At 40.2% G+C, this 16,058-nt stretch overlaps 1 protein-coding gene across 11 annotated transcripts in view; it reads left to right on the forward strand.

Moving 5' to 3' along the window:
- The window catches only part of Ppp6r2 (protein phosphatase 6 regulatory subunit 2), a 92,218-nt gene that overhangs the window by 21,028 nt on the left and 55,132 nt on the right, over window positions 1–16,058 (forward strand). For 10 of the 11 annotated variants that reach the window (XR_012451064.1, XM_020181275.2, XM_074084759.1 and 7 more), the window contains exon 2: window positions 15,479–15,608. The gene's annotated coding sequence lies outside the window, so the exon portion shown is untranslated. Of the gene's footprint in view, window positions 1–8,575; window positions 8,600–15,478; window positions 15,609–16,058 lie in introns of those variants that run through there. The other variant, XM_074084758.1, reaches the window with a different exon arrangement.

Consider the following 16,058-nt stretch of genomic DNA (forward strand, 5'->3'; position numbering starts at 1 on the left):
CAGTATTATGTAAGTTCTTCACTAATACATTTTTTTTTTCATTTGATTTATTCTTAGGTATTTGGTCTTTTCTTGGTATTGTAAATATTTTTGTATTTTCAACTTTTGTGTGTGTGTGGGGGGGGGAGGGTACTGGGGTCTGAACTCAGGGCCTACATGTTAAGCTACTCCACCAGCACTTTTTTGTGATGGGTTTTTCGAGATAGGATCTTGTGGAAGGAACTATTTGCCTGGGCTACCTTCAAGCTGAGATACTCCAGTCACTTCCTCCTCAGTAGCTAGGATTATAGGCGTAAACCATCAGTGCTGGCTTTTTTTTGTTTCTTTTTCCAACATTTTTGGTGTGCAAAAGTGTATTTGGTTTGAATATGATCACATATTCTGCAACACTATATAAACCACTTATTAGTTCTTACAGTATATTTGTATACTCCTTTGGATTTCCTACCTACATATCATCTGCAAATAAGGACAGTTTTACTTTTTCTTCCCAATTGTTATGCCTTTTATTTCATTTTTCTTATTTTATTACATTTATTACATTAACTAGAATGTTGAGTAGAAGTGATGGTACCTTCTACAGTGGATGAGGCCCACTTTCTTTATTCCTATTTTGTGGAGTATTTTTTTTAATCACGAGAGGATGTTGGATTTTGTCAGATGCTTTTCTGCATCAATTATTTTATTTGATTTTTTGTCCTTTATTTATTTATGGCATGTTATATTAATTAGTTTTCAGACATTAAAATAACATTAATCCCTCTCGATGTGGTACACATTCTTTTTTCTGTATGGCTGGATTTGGTTTGCTACTGTTTTGTTGAGGATTTTTGCATCAAAATTTATAAGATATTTGTAAGTGATTTTCTTTTCTTTGGTATACTGGGCTTTTGAATTCAGGGCCTCAAACTGGCTAGGCAGCTGCTTTTCTACTTGAGCCACACCCCCAGTCCTTTTTTATTTTATTTTGTTTATTTATTTGTACTGGTACTTGAACTCACGGCCTAGACCTTGAGCCACTCCACCAGCCCTTTTTTTGTGTGTTAGGTATTTTCAAGATATGGTCTCATGAACTATTTGTCCAGGCTGGCTTCGAACTGCAATCCTCCTGATCTCTGCCTCCTGAGTAGCTAGGATTACAGGTGTGAGCCACTGGCGCCCAGCACCTTTTTGCTTTTAGTTATCTTTTGGGTAGGATCTCTCATTTATGCCCTAGCCAGACTGGACCTTGGATCCTACTACCTGCTGCCTCCTGTGTAGCTGGGACCACTGGTGCTACCAAACTCAGCTTGCATATTGAGATGGGGGTCTCATTAACTTTTTGCCCCAGCTGGCTTTGAACTGTGATATTCCAGATCTCTACCTCCTGAGTAGCTGGGATTAAAGCCATGGGTCACCATGCCCAGGTCTTCTGTTCTTTTGGTTTTTTTTGGGGGAGGGGGGCGCCAACCTCTCGGGGGTGGCATAACTAGTTAGCATGCCAGAGTCTCGTTCATTATCGGAATTAACCAGACAAATCGCTCCACCAACTAAGAAAGGCCATGCACCACCACCCATGGAATTGAGAAAGAGCTATCAATCTGTCAATCCTGTCTGTGTCCGGGCCAGGTGAGGTTTCCCGTGATGAGTCAAATTAAGCCGCAGGCTCCACTCCTGGTGGTGCCCTTCCATCAATTCCTTTAAGTTTCAGCTTTGCAACCATACTCCCCCCGGAACCCAAAGACTTTGGTTTCCCGGAAGCTGCCCGGCGGGTCATGGGAATAACGCCACCACATGGCCACTGGGCATTGTCTATTGTTGCAGGTCTTCTTTTTTTATTGAGATAGACTGTCACTATATAGCTCAGGCTGGCTTCAAACTCACTATGTAGGTCAGGTGGCCCTGAAGCTTTTTATCCTCCTTGCCTCAGCTTCCTGAGTGCTGGAATTACAGATGTTCACTACCATGCCCTGCTGATTTTCTTTTCTTTTTCTTCTTTCTTGGTCATTTTCTTTTATTTATTTATTTGGTGGCCCTGGAATTTGAACTCAGGGCTTCATGCTTGCTAGGCAGGTACTCTACCACTTGAGCCACTCTGCCAGCTCTTTCTTTCTTTTTTCTTTTTTTGGTGGTACTGGGGTTTGAGCCCAGGGCTTCACGTAGGCACTCTACCATTTGAGCTACTCCACCAGCCCTTTTCTGTGTTGGGTATTTTCAAGATAGGGTTTCTTGAACTACTTCCCTAAGCTGGCCTGGAACTGTGATTCTCCTTATTCTGCCTCCTGAGTACCTAGGATCATAGGTGTGAGCCACTAGCATCTGGCTTTATTTTCTTATGATATCTTTGTTTAATGGCTTTGGTATCAAGGTAATACTGTCTGTACAGAATAAGTTGGGAAGTTCTTCATTCCTTTTTACAGGTAAGATTTCTACCTAAAATTGTTTTCCCTCAGTTTGTAGTGCTGTTTTCAGTGCTTCTTGGAATATGGGTATGCTAGGGACAAGTTCCCTTATCTTTTGTTTCTCTGAAAATGTCTTTACCCTTTTTTTTTTTTTTTTTTTTCCTTTTTGCAGTACTGGAGTTTGAATTCAGGGCCTTGCACTTGATAGGCAGGTGTGCTACTACTTGAGCCATACCTTTGTCCATTTTTGCTTTTGGAGATAGGGTCTCACTTTTTGCCCAGGGTGGCCTGGACCAAGATCCTCCTATTTTAAGCCTCCCATGTAGCTTGGATGACAAGCACGCACCACCATGCCCAGCTCTTGGATGAGATGGGGGTCTCATGATCTCCCTGACCAGATGGCCACAAACCACTATCCTCTTGAACTCAGCCTTCCAAGTAGCTAGAATTATAAGCATGAGCCACCTGTACCTGATGACAGGTTTTGTTTTTGTTTTTCCTTTCAGTACTTTAAATAAGTTATTCCATTGTTTTCTAGCTTCTGTTGTTTATAATAAGAAATATTCTATTTAGTTAGAGGCTTGGCTCAAGTGGTAGAGCTCCTTCATAGCAAGCACAAAGCCCAGAGTTCAAACTCTAGTACTGCAAAAAACAAAACAAAAAAGAAGTCAGCTATTACTGTTGTTCATTTGGTAAAATATCTTTTTTTCTTCTGTGTTTAAGATATTTTCTTTATTTTTATCATTTGTTTCTAGTTTATGGTGTTCTAGGTGCCTTTATCCTTTTTGGAATTTCTTAGTTTTTTGGGTCTGTGGATGGATGTATTAAAAAAAAAAACTTTGGAGCTGGGAGCTAGTGGCTCATGCCTATAATCCTAGCTACTCAGGAGGCAGAGATCAGGAGGATAGTGGTTTGAAGCCAGCCTGGGCAAATAGTTTGTGAGACCCTATCTCAAAAAACCCATCACAAAAAAGGGCTGGTGGAGTGGCTCAAGGTGTAGTTCCTGAATTCAAGCCCCAGTACCAAAAAAAAAAAAAAAATTGCTGAGTTTTGTGAGGTATGATGATCTATGCTACTCAGGAGGCTGAGGTAGGAGGATCACTTGAGCCCAGAAGTTCAAGACTGACCTGGGGAACAGAGTGAGCTCTCCCCTCCCCCTCCCCCTCCCCTACATCCAGGAGTGTTGAGTTTTCTTTTTTAGCATTCAAAATGGAATTATTTAAAGGTGTCATAACAGCTATCTCCAGGCATTTAGACTTAAGGGAAGTAAAATTACAAGAAGATACTTTTTTTTTTGGTGGTACTAAGGTCTAAATTCAGGACCTTTGTGCTTGCTAGGTAGGCACTCCACCACTTGAACCACTCCTCCATCCCTATAAGAAGGTACATTTTTACCAAGAAGACTTTCTTTAAAACCAAGCATATTGCTAAGTATTATATTTGGTAGACAATAACTGGCAACAAAATAATTTTTAAATGCTGCAGTATGCTGCCCAATTTTTTTTTTAAATGCTGGGTGTTGAATCCAGTGCCTTGTGCTTACCATGCACATGCTCTAGCACTGAGCTACAGTATTGAGTTTTGTTAGGGAAGGCTGTTAAATTACTAGAAAATAATCTTGATACTGTAGAGCCTTTATTGTAGGCTTGCTAGGATGAGTGTTTTGGTTTTGCTCTGTTTTAGGTATGAATTCTGGAACGTGTCTTAACTCCTAAGATCTGATCCTTCTGGCTTAGAATGGAAAATCCCTCTAATTTGATAAAACTTGAATCTAGATTTTTGTCTCCTCAATACTGGACAGCTGTTGAAATCTTTTCTTAGTTCTTTTACCTTGGTTATTTGTTTGTTTGTATTTTGGCAGTACTGAGGTTTGAATTCAGGGACTTGGGCTTGCTAGGCAAGTGCTCTACCACTTGAACCAGGTTGCTAGCCCTCTTTTGTAGTAGCTGCTTTCTGGTCGATTCCTTGCAGTCTCATCCTATCATATGCAGTTTAGGATTCAGCCCAGGATTTGGGAGAAATTTAATGCAGATATGGGGGTTTCCTTTTTTGTTGGGATTTCTTTCAGTTTTCAATCATTCTGGCAGCTCTGAATGCTGAACTTTTTCTTCACTTTAGTAAGATGACTGCTTTTACTTAAACACCATTGCCCTGTGATCTGAGAAGTACCATCAAGCTTAAGCCATTTCAATGAATGTGTTTTCCTAGTTTCTGTATGTTCAGTATCTTCAAATAGCTGTTTTTAATATTTTGTCTAGAGCTTATAATTATTAATCTCCAGGAAAGTTGGTATCTAATATAAGCTGCTCCACCGTTTCTGAACCAGCCCTGGCTGTAATTTTTTTTTTTTAAGAGATGGAGTCTTGCTATGTTTCTGAGGCTGGCTCTGATCCCTTAGCCTCTGGAGTGCTGGGACTAGAGACCTGCACTCTTAAGGCTTCCATTGCATAATGGCCATAAAGAGAGATGCTATGGGGCTGAAGGAGGGTATGGTGTCCAAGAAAGCAGGAAAGGATATCACTTCACCAAGGAGTTATTGGTTCACTGTCAGGTTGGTGAGATGTTGAGTGAGGTGAGAACTGGGAAGCATTCCTTGGCAGTCATTGGTTTCCTTGACAGGAACAGTTTGGTATAGTGGTGGGAAGTGAGACCTGATAAGAGGAAAGGAGTTGGGAACAGTGAGAGTAGACAGTTCCTTCAGAAAACATTGCTATGACCAGGGGTTGGAGAAATGTCTGTAGGGTAAAGAGAAGATGCCTTTGTGCATGTGTGCACACAGACAACAATGCTTAGAAAAGGAGGAGATACCAAAGGGAGAGCTACTATAAGTAGCAATGTGGGAAGGTATGAAGGGTGGTACCTGGAGTGCAGGTGGAAGGACTGGTCTTTGATGGGAGCAGGGCCCTCACCCCTCCCCTTTTTTTGTGACAGGAAGGAAGGCAGGGAATATGGTAGATTTGATTGAGGGGGAGTAGAGGCATTAATAATTGAGACTTTTGCTTGTTTCTGTGAATTAAGGGTAAGGATATGAGGAAGCTAAGGAAAGAGTAAAAGGAATAAAGTGATTGTTGTGTTAATTATTTATTACTGTATAACAAGCCCTTCCACTGACTATTGGCTTAAAACAAGAATCTATTTTTGGTCATATGTCTAGGTTGGCAGTGTGGGTTGAGCACAGTAAAGCTCCTTTTACTACCCATGTTGTCAGTTTGGTTTATGCATAAGACTAGGCATCAGGTGGATATTTAGGCCTCTCTCCAGGGTTCTGCCATCCTCAGGGAGGCTGGACTGGACTTATTCACACACTGATCACAAGACTCAAGGGGAGAATGGAAACAGGCTTCTTGAGGCCAAGGCTTGGATCTGTCCTTCTGCCACCTTTTGTTGGTTACTGCAGAGAACAAAGCCAGTAGAAAATCAAGGGATGGGCAAATAGAATTCACCTCTTGAGGCAAGGAGCTATATAAAAATGTGTACCCATTTAAAATTTATCGTAGTTGTTTTAAGAGAGGAAAACCAGCTTCCAAGAGAGAGAAGGATTGCTAAGCTATATTTAATGTTCACTTGAGGTTTGTGGTCATTAATTTACAATGAATAAAACTCAAACTGAGTTTTCTCATAGAAGCCATCTCTGACCTGTACTACTGTAACCCTCCTTCCCCTGTTCTCTGAATAATGACAATTGCTAACATTTATTGAGTACTTACTGTTTGTCACACATATGTTGGGCATTTTATACAATTATTTAATATCCACACTAGCCTTTGAGGTAAATAATGTCATCTGCATTTTACAATAGAGGAAATAGACGCAGAATAGAGAACTTGAACTCAGTGTTGACTGATGGCACAATCCATGTTCTCAATCTCTGTAGGATACCTAGATTCTGGCCCAGTAAATAAATAAAAATGGAGTTGTCAAAAGGAGCTATAAAAGGAATGACCAAGACCAAGGATAATAATTGTGTGATTATTGAGTCTTCTGGTTTTTCTCTGTGAACTGAGTTTGCAATGGATGGCCTGCAGCACTGAGTTGTGCTGAGCTTTGAGTGACTAGGCTTGTGTAGTCCTGCACACATTAAAGTCTCTGCAAACGCCAGCTGTAGTTATTCCCTTCTGTATGGTTGGTGTAATCCTAAAGTCAGAGATCCTTGGCTCTTAATTCTTTTCTACATCCTGTTTGGCCTTTAGCTGTGCTAATTGTCCCAGATTCCTTCCTGATGCTTTTGTGTACTGTTTTCTGCCTGTTTGGCAAGGCTTTTTCTCCAGCTATTTTTCCTTTAAGAATCTTAGCCCAGCCAGGCACTGGTGGCTCATGCCTATAATCCTAGCTACTCAGGAGGCAGAGATCAGGAGGATCATGGTTGGAAGCCAGCCGGGCAAATAATTCTGGGAGACCCTATCTCGAAAAATCCTTCACAAAAATAGGGCTGGTGAAGTGGCTCAAGGTGAAGGCCCTAAGTTCAAGCCTGAGTACCACAAAACAAACAAACAAACAAACAAAAAAACTCAATCTTAGCTCAAAGTATTCTCTGTTTCTGCCAGCCTTTGACCAAGGACTTCCATTGTGGTTCTAGTTCTCCCAGGAGTGTAGTATTGAGAACAAATATAGTACAGGCACTTTCTTTGTTATGTGTGGGGTGATGTGGTGTGTCTTTGGTTCCTTGTAATTGATTCCTTTTCTCTCTGGGCCCTTAGAAGGCATCTGGTATTAGCTCTGTCTTATGTCAAGAAGTGGCAGTCATGGCAGCTGTCTGTCCCAGAGTCACATGTTTACTTGCATTAACACATGCAGCAGGTACTTGCATAAGGTACCTCTTTCCTTAAGTGGGAAAGCTGTCCCAGTTCCTAGAAGTGAGCAGATGGTAAGTTTTCACTTTTTATTTGTGTTGCCATCCTATCTAATAGCAAGGAGGATACTCTTGAGAATACCAGGAGACGATGAGAGCCTGGCTTGGGCCTGACAGAACCCTTACTTGAGATGTCTAGTGGAGCTACATGTTGAAGTTACCTTTGTTTTTTTTTTGGTACTGGGGTTTGAACTCAGGGCCTATACCTTGAGCCGTACCACCAGCCCTTTTTTGTGATGGGTTTTTTTGAGATAGGGTCTTGCAAACTATTTTGCCCAGTCTGGCTTGGAATGACAATTCTCCTGATAGTCTCCTGAGTAGCTAGGATTATAGGTGTGAGCCACTGGCGCTCAGCTTGAAGTTGCCTTTTTAAGACTTTGCTGGGGTGCAAATTGCTACTTTGGGAGTTTGAAGAAAGACCCAGCAACATGTATGAACAATCTGAGCTCAGGATAGCATTGGAGCCAGCTTCAGTTGTCTTCACTGTGTGCCAGTTGCAGGGCATATACTCAATGTATGGGGTCTTACTTGTCCTCAAATATAGGCAGGCAGGGTGCTATGGACTGAATTGTGTCCCCTGCCCAATCATATATTGAAATTCTCAATATTATCATATGTGGAAGTAGGGCCTTTAAGAGATAATTAGGTTAGATGAAGTCATGAGGGTAGGGCCCGCAAACTGAAATTAGTGCCCTTTAAATGAAGTGACACCAAAGAGCTTTGGTGCTCTCTTCCTGCTGTGAGGACATAGCAAGAAGAAAGCTGCCTATAAGCCAGAAAGGCTTCATCAGGAACAGAATTGGCCAGCACCTTGATCGTGGGCTTGTAGGCTCTAGAACTATGAGAAATAAATGTTGTTAAATGACCCAATCTATGATATTATTATTTATTTATTTATTTTGCGGTACTGGGGCTTGAACTCAGGGCCTACACTTTGAGACACTCCACCAGCCCTTTTTTGTATTGGATATTGGGTCTCATAAACTGTTTGCCTCCTGAGTAGTTAGGATTACAGGTGTGAGCCACCAGTGCTTGGCTCAGTTTACAATATTTTGTTGTGACATCCTGAGCTGATTAGGACATCAGATCAGTGTCTTTGTGCCAGAGCACAAAGTCTGGCTGGGGTTGTGGGGTGGGCAGGAAGGCAGGCTGACCTGTGACATAGCAGCCATGCAGATTGGCTCCCTGGCTACTGTTGGTCTGAAGTTGCATTTTGCTTGTCTTGCATACTATTAGCTTGCATAGTTTAAAAAATTAAAGTAGTTTTCAAATTTGAAGATTTGGGGATTTAAAAAATTCAAATGTATGGCATTTCTTGCACAAACCAGCAGATGTGTCCACTGTGTCTTGACATGCCTGTAGCTGGCAGGTAAGGATCCAGTCTGCTCCTATAAGTGAGGATGTGTTCTCTTGTGCTGTAGCTTTCACTCTGCCTGCTGTCTTCATCCAGCTTTCTGGATTGCAGGCCCCTGCACTGCAATCCTTGCATTAGGATGTGGCAGGAGAATCAGCAGTCAGGTGGCTGGTACTCCTCTATTGCCACACTAAGAAAGGCTTTTACTGCAGAGGTATTAGTGTTTAGGATGTTCACTTCTGATAGAACCAGTGTGTCCCTTTTTCCCCCTTTTCCTGGTCCCTGGCCCAACACTCAAGGCTTGTTCCCTAGGCAGTTCTCCACTTTTTTTTTTTCTTGTTGTTGTTTTTTTGACTGTGTTTCTTGGCCCTTCTTTTGGAGGCATATGCCAGAGTCAAGAGCTGGCAGTCTGCTGGGAGAAGCATTAGTCTGCTGATCTCTCTCCTGGTCTCTGCTCTTGTGGATGGGTCTCAGGTCCCACTGGGACTTAGTAGGGGAAGGGATCTAACCGCATAGTACTGGCACCTGTTCTGGGTTCTAGTTTCTGATGTTACCTCATCAATTTTGTTCCATGAGTTTATTTTACTAGCAAATTTTTCCTCTAGAATTTAACTGTGTTTCGATATGTTTATATGTATTATTCTCTTACAGAGATTTTTAAAGAAACAGTAATAATATATAAACCTTCTAATTGAAAAATCTGTCTTTACATGCAGCCCTCCCCATCTGTTAGTCCTATTCCATAGAAACAACTTCTTTCAAACTCTTACAGTTACTTAATTCTGGTAGTTACTTTAATAAGTTAATAATAATAATAATAATAATAATAAAATAACAGCTTATGTGTATTAAGGGTCTTCCATATGTTAGGTATTATTCTAAGGTCTTTAAATTCTTCTTTTAATTCTTACTGTATATAAGGTAGATGTTTTCTTTTACAGGCAGGTATATCAAAGCACAGAGAAAGGTTAACTTTTTAAATTTATTATTTTTTATTTTTGTTGTACTGGGGGAACACTGACATTTACATGAGTTCTTACAGTATATCATAGTTGAATTCACCCCCTTTTTTTCTTTATTTAAATTCAAATTAATATTTTAAGGTGGGGGGGTCTCACCACAAAACCTGGGTCTGCCCCAGTTGGTGTTGAACTTGTGATCTTCTGTCAGGTCTCAGCCTTCCAAGTAGCTAAATTTGCAGGCATAGGGCACCATGCCTGACTTACTTTTCTTTTCTTTTCTTATGGCAAAATATATGTAACACAAAATTTATCCCATTAACCATCCATATTGTTGTGCATCCATCACTATTATTCATCTCCAGAACTTTTTATCTACTCAAAATTTTCTTTTTGTGGTGCTGGGAATTGAACACAGGGCCTTGCACATACTAACCATGCATTCTACCACCAAGTTACACCCCAGCCCTCTGTATCTATTCATCTGTCCATGGACACTTGTGTTGTTTCTACTTTCTGGCTTTTATGGCCTACTTTATTGATGTGATCAAAGGAAGACCTCTTGGGGGCCCTGTTACCCATCATAAGAATCACTGAAGAGGTGGCAAGAGCTAAGATGATCCTGAATAGGTTTTGAAGTGGGGTCCTTTTTAACCCAACTTGGGGATTCTTTCAATTCCAGGCTCCTTCCTTGTTAAGTAGTTAGAGATACATCTATAGAATGAAAGCCTTACTTTGCTTCCTGACCATGGGCCTGGGCTACTTCTAGAAAAGTTTTCAGGCCTGGGACGTGATTAAGGATGGATCTTTGCCTGCCTCACCCTGAGGGAGAAGAGGATGTCATTCTTTTTTTTTTTTTTTCTTTTTTTGAGGATGTCATTCTTTAAGTTGCAGATTTTAGGCTTAGCTCAGTCAACCTTTGGACTTGAGGCTGTGATTTCCTGGGGGTGAACATATAGCACCTAGATGAGTCCTCTATAAATAGACAACCTGACTAACCCATTTATCCTCATGAGAATATTTCTCCCATTCCTCTGCCATATAACACTATCACCACCTTTCTCTCATTCGTAGAGATAGTCTGTGAAAGTTCTTTTAGGATTGATTCACCAAGGAGCACTATTCAGTTTGGATGACTTGACCCAGAAGTCTTTTAGATGTCCTGATTCCAGAAACTGGTTAAATGTATTTCATCTTGAGCTGGAAGAATCTGGTCTCCGCTATCTAGGACAAGCTATACTCAGGAACTTGACAAGGGCTGGTCTGCATAGTGAGGACAATGGTTGTCTTCTTTTAGATTTGGTGATCACTTTTTAAAAATCCTCCCAGGACTCTTACAGTATGGTTTACTGGCATAGAGTTTTCTCACTTGGGTAATTACTTTTTCCCTGGTATATTTAAAAGCGAATTCTAAAAACCGTGTTACTTTACCTACAAGTCTCAAATCTGTACTCAAAATTCCCTAATTGCCTCAAAGATGTCTTCTGTAGTTGGCTTATTTGAATTAAGGTCCAAACAGATCAAGTATCACATTTTGTCATATGTCTCTTAAATTTCTTTCTTTCTTTTTTTTTTTTTTAATTTTTGAACTCAGGGCCTCATGCTTGCTAAGCCAGCCTGGGCAAATAGTTTGTGAGACCCTATCTCGAAAATACACAAACAAAGGGCTGGTGGAGTGGCTCAAGGTGTAGGCTTTGAGTTCAAACCCCACAGTACTGCCAAAAAAAAAAAAAGGTAATTTCATAAAAATATCAGTTCTCCCAAAGTTAACTTATTTAATTTTCTTTAACTTATTTTTCTTTCTTTTCTTTTTGGCAGGACTGGGGATTGAATTCAAGGCTTTGTACTTGCAAAGCAGGCACTCTACCACTTGAGACACACCTCTAGTCAACTTTACTCTGGTTATTTTGGAGATGGGGGTCTCTTGAACTATTTGCCTGGTCTGGCCTCCAACCTTGATCCTCCCAACGTCAGCCTCCCAAGTAGCTAGGATTACAGATGTGAGCCACTCCTTCCTTCCTTCCTTCCTTCCTTCCTTCCTTCCTTCCTTCCTTCCTTCCTTCCCTCCCTCCCTCCCTCCCTCCCTCCCTTCTTTCTCCCCCCTTCCTTCCTTTCTAAGATGAGGTCTGTATGTCGTCCAGAATTTCAAAACAGTAGAGAAAAGATTGATTTTTTTCAGCAAACAGTGTTAGGCCAACTGGAGAGTTCTATGATAAGAGATCACACTGTATATTAGGATAAATTCCAAATAAATCAGAAGACACAGTGTGAAAAATCTCAAAGTACTAAAAGAAAACAAGAGTGAATTAACCTCACAGTAAAGGAAATTTTCTAACTATGATTTAGATTGCAGAAGCAAAGAAAGAAGATTGATAAAATTGATTATATAACAACAAAACTTCATTGCAAAAATTACTGTAAGAAAGTCAAAAGAGCCATGAAAAACTGAGGAAACTATATTGAACTTGTCATAAAAAAGAACATTTATGTTTGATATATAAAAGAGCTCCTAGATACTAAAAGGAAACCTGATAGAAAAAATGTATAACACACCTGTAATACGAGCCTCTCAGGAAATATAGATTGGGAGGATTTCAGTTTGACACCAGCTCAGGGAGAAAGTTGGCAAGACCCCATCTAACCAAACAAGCTGGGTGTGGTGCATCACATCTATAATCCCAGCTATGTAGGAGGCATAGGTAGGAGGATTGCAGTCCCAGGCCAGCCCAGCAAAAAGTGAGACCCTATCTGAAAAATAACCTAACTGGGTGCTGGTGGCCCTTACCTGTAATGCTAGTTACTTGAGAAGCTGAGATTGGGAGGATCAAAGTTCGAGGCCAGCCTGGGCAAAAAGTTCAAGAGACCCCCCCCCCAACATCTCCAAAATAACCAGAGAAAAATAGACTGAGGTGTGGTTCAAGTGGTAGAGTGCCTGCTTTGCAAGTTTGAAGCCCTAATTTCAAACTCTAGTCCCAGCAAAACAGCAACAACAAAAAATCTAAAGCAAAAAGGATTGGGGGAATGACTCAAGTGGTAGAGTGCCTACCTAGCAAGTATGAGGTCCTGAACTCAAACCCCAGTACCACGGAAAAAAAAAAAAAAGACCCAAAACTATAATGAGCCAGGAATGGTGGTACTTACTTGTAATTATAGCACATGAGAGGTAGAGGCAGGAGGATCTTTAGTTTGAAACCAGTGTGGCTACATAGTGAATTCCTGGATAGCATAGACTACATAGTGAAATTCAGCTAGCCTGCTGGGCTACATTGCAAGATGCTGTCTAAAAATATATTTATATGTATATTGATAGGGTAACACCAACTGTCCTGATTTACTCAGAACTTTTAGTTTTAGCACTGAAAGTCCTATGTTTCAGGAAACCCCTCAGTCTTTGGTAAACTAGGATAGTTGGTTACCCTACATATTGGCAAAAATCCATAGTTTAATTATGATCTCTGTTGTTGACAAGGCTGTGGTGAAACTAGCTGTCTTGCCAGTAGGAAGGCAAAATGGTGCACCTCCTATAGAGAAAGATTTATCTGTACCTTGTAAATTTATATATTCATCTGCCCCTACTCAGCAATCCTGCGTCTAAAAATCAGTTTTTAAAATTATTTATCATAGCAAAGAAAAAAAAAAAAAGAAGCCAGTAACAATTCCTACATCATCACTAGGGAAGTGGTTGAATAAACTATGGCAAATGCCTACACAGGAGTCATGTTGATACTTGGGTACTGCAGGTGATGGGTCTTTGTGATACGTTTGGGGAACACAAGAGATTTCTAGACACTTGAGATTCCATTTAGTGAACTGGATGGGTTTATTTATGAAGACTCAGTGAGATGTTCACTTATGATTTGTGTACTTTTTCATAGTATATTTAAAGTCAGTAAAGTATTTTCTTGAAAAGAATAAGGAGGATCTTTGAAAAAAACAATATGCAGAATAGTGTTTGTCATATGCTATCTTTTTTGCAACAAGGATTGGAAAGAATATGAAGGAAAATGTATATTTGCTTGTACTTTTGAAAAGATGGTAAAGCAATAAACCAGGAAATTAAAAAAATTAGTCACAGGTTGAGCACTTAGAATCTGAAAGTCTGAAATATGAAATATGAAAATGAATGAACTTTTTTTTTTTTTTGAGACAGGGTTTCACTATGTAACCCAAGCTGGCCTCAAACTTGTAATCCTCCTGCCTCAGCTTCCTAAGTGCTGGGATTACAGGTATGATCACCCACGTAGCCCAAAACTTTTTTGAGTACTGACTGATCTGAATGCTCAGACTTTGGACCATTTTGGATTTCAGATTTTTTATTTATTTTTCTTTTTTATTATCTTTTTAAAATTATTGCTGTACTGGGTACATTGTGACATTTGCCAGAGTTCTTACAATATGTCATAGTTGAATTCACACTTTCCTTAAAATATACTTTATTTTTGTGGTGGTGGTACTGGGATTTGAACTCAGGGCTTCACACTTGCTAGGCAGGTGTTCTACCTGGATTTCAGATTTTCAGATTAACAATGTTCAACCCATGAAGTATATGCAAGGATTCCAAGATATGAAAAGCTTTGTAATCTAAATTACTTCTTCTAAGCATTTTGAATAAGGAATCCTCAACCTGAACTTATATTAAGAGGAAGAGAGCAGGGAGAAGTTACTGGGACCTGGATGAGACTTCTCTGAGGTGCTTTGTTATGAGGGTCTTTTATAAAATTGGGATTTTTTTTTTTTTTGGTGGTACTGGGGCTTGAACTCAGGGCCTTCACCTTGAGCCACTCCACCAGCCCTGTTTTTGTGAAGGGTTTTTCAAGATAGGGTCTCACAAACTATTGGCCTGAGTTGGCTTCGAATCTTGATTCTCCTGATCTCTGCCTCCTGAGTAGCTAGGATTACAGGTGTAAGCCACTGGCACCTAGCAAAATTGGGAAAATTTTGGCTACAGTTTCTTTGTGTATTTTTATATTTTATTTAAATTTGGGGGGGTGGTGATACTGGAGTTTGAATCAGGGTCTTATTCTTGCTGTGCAGATGCGCTGCCACTGAAGCCCTTGTTTTGCTTTTAGTTATTTTTCAGATAGGGTCTTGCTTTTGCTTGGAGCCTCCTGCCTATGCCTCCTGCATAGCTAGGGTTACAGATGTTCATCACCATGCCCAGTTTGTTTGTTGAGATGGGTCTTGCTAACTTTTTGCTTGGGCTGGCCTTGATCATTCCCATCTCTCCCTCCAGAATAGCTGAGATTGCAGGTATGCACCACCATGCCTGGCAGCATTCTGGGTTTCTGAGTTCAGAATCACCTACTGAGCTCCACTTACAGCATTCTAAGCTGTTTCTAGCCTGCTTCTCCAAACAGTTCCAAATTCCTCCTGTGAATGCAGGCCAGTTCCAAAGACTTACATACCACATGGTCAGACAATGACCCCACTTTTTTGGTGCCAATTTTCTATGTTAGTTTTACATTGCCGTGATCAAATATCTGAGCAAAACAACTCAAGGGAGGAAAAATTTTTTTGTCTCATAGTTTCAGAGGTTTCAGTCCAGTGTGGCAGGGATGGCATGGCAGAGCAAAGCAGCTCACATCACGATGGCCAGGAAGTATAGAGAGAATGCCTGCACTAACTGGCTTCTTTTCCTTTTATTACATCTAGGCCCAGCCTATGGGATAGGCCTACATTAGAGGCAGGCCTTCCCCACCTTAGTTAACACTCACACACACTCACACACACACAGATACATAGACACACAGACACATAGACACACAGACACAGCTGTGCTTTATTAATCCTGGTGCTTCCCAATCCAGTTATGTTGACAGTCAAAATTAACCATCACAGACATTTACTTTTGTTTTCCTTGTCTTTTTCCTGCCAGTTTGTTAAGTTCACTTTAGAAAGGAAGAACTTAAAATAATTTTTTCCTCTTATTTTTCAGGTAAAGAGGCTAAAAATCTCCTACTGAATGAAAACTCTTTTCTTAAAGTTGCATATATACCACGAAAAAAAGCCAAATGTTTTTCTGTTTTGCCTGAATACAAGATTTAAATAAGAAGTTTCCACAGAAGGTAAGGTGATTTTCTTTTTCACTTAGATTCTGCTTTACTGTATAATTTACACAAATATATTGTACAGATGGAAGTTCAAAGGGTGGATGACAGCAAAACATTTAGTTGTGGTGTTTTTTGCCTGGTTTATTTTTCTACTCGTTCTTTTTCAAATCTTATTTTAGTTTTGAATTTGCATACATTCCATACATGCGTATAGTGTACTTTGAATAAGTTCATGCCCTCCATTATGTATCCATTCTATCCTCCCCCTAGTTATGTGTATTTTTTGTTGTTGGTTTTGGGGGGGATTTTTGAGACAGGGTTTCACTATGTGGCTCAGGGTGGTCTGAAATTTATAATCTTCCTGCTCAGCCTCCTAAGTGCTGGGAGTACAGGCATGTGCCCAATACTTGCTTAACATTTAGTTTTTGTTGTTATTTCTTTATTTCTTTATTTTATTTTATTTTA

The sequence above is a fragment of the Castor canadensis genome, chromosome 8, assembly GCF_047511655.1.
Source record: "Castor canadensis chromosome 8, mCasCan1.hap1v2, whole genome shotgun sequence".
NCBI lineage: Eukaryota > Metazoa > Chordata > Mammalia > Rodentia > Castoridae > Castor > Castor canadensis.